Below are 6,358 nucleotides of genomic sequence, written 5' to 3' on the forward strand. Positions count from 1 at the left end.
AAAAAAATGAATCAGCACAAACATATTCGTGAATTCATTGAAAATGTTGAATTTTTTTCAAAGGTGTTACTAAGATATGCAATTATAAAGAATCCGGCCCGCGAAATCGTATGTCATGATGAATCCGGCCCACGGACAAAAAAAGGTTGGGCAACCCTGCTCTAGACGAAGTGTTGCTATGAACCTTAGACGAGATTTTTTTTATTTGTAATTTATTGATATAAGCACTTTGGTATTAGGTGACTTACAAATTATTTTGCAAATTGTAATATGGATAGATTTATTTATTTTATAAGTATTTTATTTGTAAGAATTTATATTCCTTAAATGTTTAACTCGAAAAGTACGCATCATATCGAAATTTAATCCATACTAAATTTTTCTATTCTCCGCGAGTATTTACAAAATATCTTGAGGGCTTGATATATATTACAATAAAATCTCCTTATTTTCGTTCTATTTCGAATAGCTTTTTGTATAAAAACTTCGTTCATTCGTTTTTCATCTTCTAATTTTCTAATTAGTTCATTATTGTTTGTTTCTTCACTAATATTTAAACATTCGATTTCACTATTAATTATTTTTATTAAATTTTCCGCATAAAAAATTGCTTCTTCAATGGATTCTAGATCAGGTCGAATTTTTGCTATTCCTATATAACTTGTAATAAACAGATTGTAAATACATTTCTTCTCACGGTTTATATGTTGATCTAAATCAATTTGTTTAAGATAATCGATTGACTGTCGAAAATTTTCAACAGCATCGTTTTTCAACTGATTACCACACGAAATGCATTTGAGACCTAATTTGTGATATTCAATACCTAATTCAATTAGAAGGTATGGAACCAATAATTTTACTTGATCTATGTACGGTTTTATAATTTCCACCGTTTGTTTTAAATATTTTATCCGTTTTTCCGATTCAGTGACTAACCCTTCTACAGTAACAAAATGATAACAAGCCCTACCAAAATCGAATACATGTTTAGATTTATCCAAATTACTTAATTTATTAAAATAATAAAGTGCTTTATTAAACATTTCTTCAGATTCACTTTCAGAATTCACTTTAACAGTTATAATTAAAATTTTACAAAATAGTGTAGTAAACTTATTATATAACATCGGTAATGTTAAATTAATTACAAGATTAACAACTTTTAAATTATTAATTAATTTTACGAATTTTTCTTCAGATTCTATTAACTTTAATTTCAAATTTAAATCTAAACTAATTTCAGTTGTAAGATATAATTCAAGATTTGTATGAATTAAAATTAATTCTAAATAAATAATTGCCAATTCTTTTTCAATATATATATCCATCTCTTTGTTTAATTTTAATTCGTTCATTTGTGATAAAATTTGATTTGTTTCATTAATTAATTTGAATGGATCTTTATTTGATTTATTTCTTTGAAGCATAAATGATTTCAATATCAAAGCTGGAAACCTAATTCCTGAGTCTTTTGTGTCTTTTAATATCGAATCACATAATTCATCTACTTCTTTATATTTATTTAAAGTCACATATACTGAGAATAAATCAGACTTTCCAGCTGTATCATCACCTGTTAAAGCCGAAAATTTTTGAGCTTTGTTTAAAACTGCCTCATAATTTTTATCTTGTCGATGGTATAAACATATTGTAAATAAAGCATAAGTTGTTCTTATATAGGAATGAAAATTTAAATAATTTATTTCTATATCTTTTATAGATTCAATTTTTGAATAAATTGGTTCGAGTAATTCATAACTTTTATCAAATTTTAAAATACTACAGTATTTATGGGCTAATTTTAATATCAACATTAAATAAGTATGAGTTATATCAAAGCATGCTTTAGAAAAACACCTAAATGATATTTCATGCTCACTTATAATCAATGATTGTTCAATTTTTGAAAAATCTATTGTATTTACTTCCTTTATCCGTTTTATAGCCAATTCAAAATATTTAATACTTTCGTTGACCATATCAAAATAGCTATAATCTAAACCTAAATTGATGCACTCTTGAACCGATTTAGGAATATTATTATTATGATATTCATATTCGTATATTTGAGATATGGAATAAAAATCATATAGTGCAGGTAATATATCATCTGTAATTCTTTGATTCAATAAATTTCTATTTAAAGAAAATATATCATGAGCTAATTCATTTGATCTTGCATATTTTGCTGAAGCACTTGCGTCGTGACTAAGATTTGATGGTAATGGTGAAATGAAGTCATCAGCGTCAAACTTTATTAACGTATTGCATGCGTCATCTAAATCTCTACGATATTGACCTATAATCCAAGAAAATTAATTATAAATCATGCAGTAATAAAGGATAGCTAGCGAAAAACTGACATCACAGCTGAAAAGAATGACCCAAAATTAGTGGGTTTCAAAAAAAATCCAATAAGACCAGATTAAATTTGCCTGCATTATCAACAAAATCGAATTTTTTTTACTTTATGACGTCATCAGAAAAAAAAATTAATTTTGCTCTATCACATTCAAATTTTATCCATTTTTGATAAATCATGTATGTAATTCTACTAAAATTGGGTCATACTTTTCAAATTTAAGGTCCAAATTAACCTAGCTCTAATTGGTTTCACGAATTATATTGTACTAACCTATTATTGAGACAATTTGTTCCATAATATACTTTTGTTTTTCATTAATATTTTCTTGTTTTTCCAATTTTTCTAAATATTCAATTTCAGCAACAATATTTTTATTAATTTCCGTTATTCTAGAACGTGTTCTTTTCAACTCTTTATCACGATTTTCATCATTCATTTGCTTTATTGCTAATATTTTATTTTGTTCACTTTCTTTTTTTAGTTTATTTCCAAGATTGATAATTAACTCTTTATTATTTATGGATAAACATTCAGGATAGGATTCAAATTCTTCATTTAATTTTTCCTTTATATCTTGATATTCCAAATTCATTTTAGCCAGAGATTCCTCAAATTTATCAAAAACATTAGCAGCATTTATTATTAAAATTTCAAATTTATTTAATAAATTACTAGGATTACTAGGAATACTCGTAGTTAATTTAGATTTCATTTTTCTTTGATTTTTATTTTCTTTAAGTTTATCTTTTCTCGATTTATCGAATTTATTGGCAAGTTCTATTATATTTTGATGAGTCTCTATTGATAGTTCTTCGGGATAAACTTCCACATTAGTCGTTTTGTCCTTTTCATTCTGATATTCATTATTTAATTTTTCCAATGACTCTTCAAAATCTTTAATAGTTTTAGAAGCCAAAATTATTTTAGATTTTAAATTATTCAATAATTTCGTGGTTGATATGGCACTATTAGCAGCAACATCAGTTTTAACCGAATTTTTATTACCAACATTAGCTGACTCCGTGAGCTTCGTTTCACCTACAATTCATTTATTTGATTATATAGTCGAATAAAGTAGCCATAAAATAGCCATTATTAGGGAGTTCTCAATAGCATCTCCGATTTGGGTGATTTTTTTTTCCCAAATGATTCTTTTTATATATTAGTTAAAATCGGAAACATTTCAGAGGGGGAAATAATCTGGAATGGGAAAAGGCAATGTCGCGACTGATATATCGATGGCCAGCCTAAAGCACTAATGATAGAAGTTTAAAATTTTGAGAAGATATTGATTTTATACTGTATAGGTGTCACAAAAAAAAGGATTTTTTGAAAATCATCCCCTAAAAGAGTGAAATAGGGGATGAAAGTTTGTATGAAAGATTGAGAGTATATACAAACCGTCATTTTTGAGTTCACTAATTAATCGATTTTAAAAATTCTATTACCTATAGAATGCTGAATTATCACCAATTAATATGGGTTGTATCTCGAAATTTCAAACTTCTATTATGAGCGATTTAGGCTGCGGGCGTCGATATATCAGTCGCGACATTACCTATTCCCCCTCCAAATTATTTCCTCACTCTAAAATGTTACTTATTTTAAATAATATATAAAAAGAATCATTTTGTTTTCACTTGTTTATTGATTGGTTCTATCTCTAACTACAAAACGAGATATTTAGGTGTATAGATTAAAATGGTTCACCCTGTAATATCTTCAATTTGCGTATACTTACTATTTATATTGTTAATAATCGTATGCAATTTCTTAGAATTATTTATTAATAATTCTATAATTTCTGAATCATAATTCAAAATTATACTTTGTCCGTTAGTTTTAATAATAATCGATAAATTTTCTTTTAATTGTAAAATAATTTTTTCAATTTCCATTTTATTCCAGTTTTCAGCTTCAATACGACGATGTAACAAAAAATTTCGTATATCACGAAAATTTTTGAGGACATTCAAAAGATTTTCATGCACAGTGTTATCGACATCTTCAATTATTTCTTGTGATAATTCACCAATTATAATAAATGTTCTTGAAAAATAATAAATATCGTCTTTATCAGAATAATAATTCAAAATTATATTTTTTCCGTTAGTTTTAAAAGTAATCCATAAATTTTCTTTAAATTGTAAAATGATTTCTAAAATTTCCACTTTTTGAGCTTCATAACGACGATGTATGAAAAAATTTCTTATATCGCGAATAATTTTGAAGACATTCAAAAGATTTTCATGAACTGTTTTATCGATATCTTTAGATATTTCTGGTGATAAAAAATCACAACTAAGAATAATTTTTCTTGAAAAACAACGAATCACTTCTTTATCAGAATCATAATTCAAAATTATACTTTGTCCGTTAGTTTTAATAATAATCGATAAATTTTCTTTTAATTGTAAAATGATTTCTTTAATTTCCATTCTATTCCAGTTTTCAACTTCAATACGACGATGTAACAACAAATTTCTTATATCACGAATATTTTTGAGGACATTCAAAAGATTTTCATCAACTATTCTAGGGACATCTTTAATTATTTCTGGTGATAAATCAGAAGCAAGAAAAAAAGGGTCTAAAAGAACATAAATATCATCTTTATCATAACTCAAAATATGGTCTAGAATAGTACTCATAGAATCATCAATTTCAAATGAAATTATTTCGTCCTTAATTCTTTTCAATGCAATTTTTTCGTATCGTTGAGTAGAAAATTTTCTGATATCATTCATATAATCTTCAGAATTGAAACTTGATTCTGGTATTTCGTTTAATAAATCATCTTCAAATTCATTTTCTTGCTTTAATATATTAAGAATTTTCTTTTGTAAGCTGTACAAATTATTTGTAAGCTCTTGTTTCTCGGTATCACTTAAAAATGATGACTCATTTAAAATGACTTTTAAATGATATAACTTTTCAAAATAAATACCAGTTTTATTAATGCCTTTCTTACTTTTCGCTCGAATAATATATCCATATTTATTTCGAACACAATTTAAGTCAACTTGATTGAATGATATTCCGTTTTCTCCACCTGCTAAATCAGCTACATCAAGTAATATTTGTATTAAATTTGAATCGATTGAGTCGTATTTTAATTTGTTAATAATTTTATACATTTTATTTAATTTATTTAAATCACTTTTTTTCCGTTTTGCGTTTTGAATATTTTTATTATTTTCTATATTTTCATCCATTTTTTATTATTAATTCCGAATAAAATTTATTTTTAATACCAAATTGAAAAATTGATAAAAACCAAACTGCATTTAACTATACAGCAGATTAGATATATTCCTTTGTTGTTCATTCGGATTAGATAAGAAAAACAAAATTCATAACACAGGAGCTGCGTTAGTTAAGGGAATTCCCTCAGACATTAAAAAAAAAACTCATTTTTCTTAAAATCGAATATTGCATTTTGAATGTTTCAAGAATTTTTAATTTGAAAACTAAACTTTTTGAAAAAAAATTACAAGAGTACTTTTTTACTTAAAATTGATCAAAAAATACGAAAATATTTTTATATCATGCATATATGTAATATGCAAGGTATATTAAGTTTAGTCCCAAGTTTGTAACGCTTAAAAATATTGATGGTAAGCAAAAAATTTTGGTATAGGTGTTCATAAAATCTCCTAATTAGTCCATTTCCGGTTGCCTGTCTGTGTGTCCGTCGTCTGTCCGTCTGTCATCACGATTACTCAAAAACGAAAAAAGATATCAAGCCGAAATTTTTATAGCGCACTCAGGACCTAAAAAGTGAGGTCAAGTTCGTAAATGAGCATTATAGGTCAATTGGGTCTTGGGTCCGTAGGACCCATCTTATAGACCGTTAGAGATAGAACAAAGGTTTAAATGTAAGAAATATTCCTTATACAAAAATAACCAACTTTTGTTTGAAACATTTTTTTTGTAAATATCACTTTTTACCCATGAGGGTGCAAATTAGGCGTAAATTGTACAATATGT

Source organism: Chrysoperla carnea, chromosome 3 (assembly GCF_905475395.1).
Source record: "Chrysoperla carnea chromosome 3, inChrCarn1.1, whole genome shotgun sequence".
Classification (NCBI taxonomy): domain Eukaryota; kingdom Metazoa; phylum Arthropoda; class Insecta; order Neuroptera; family Chrysopidae; genus Chrysoperla; species Chrysoperla carnea.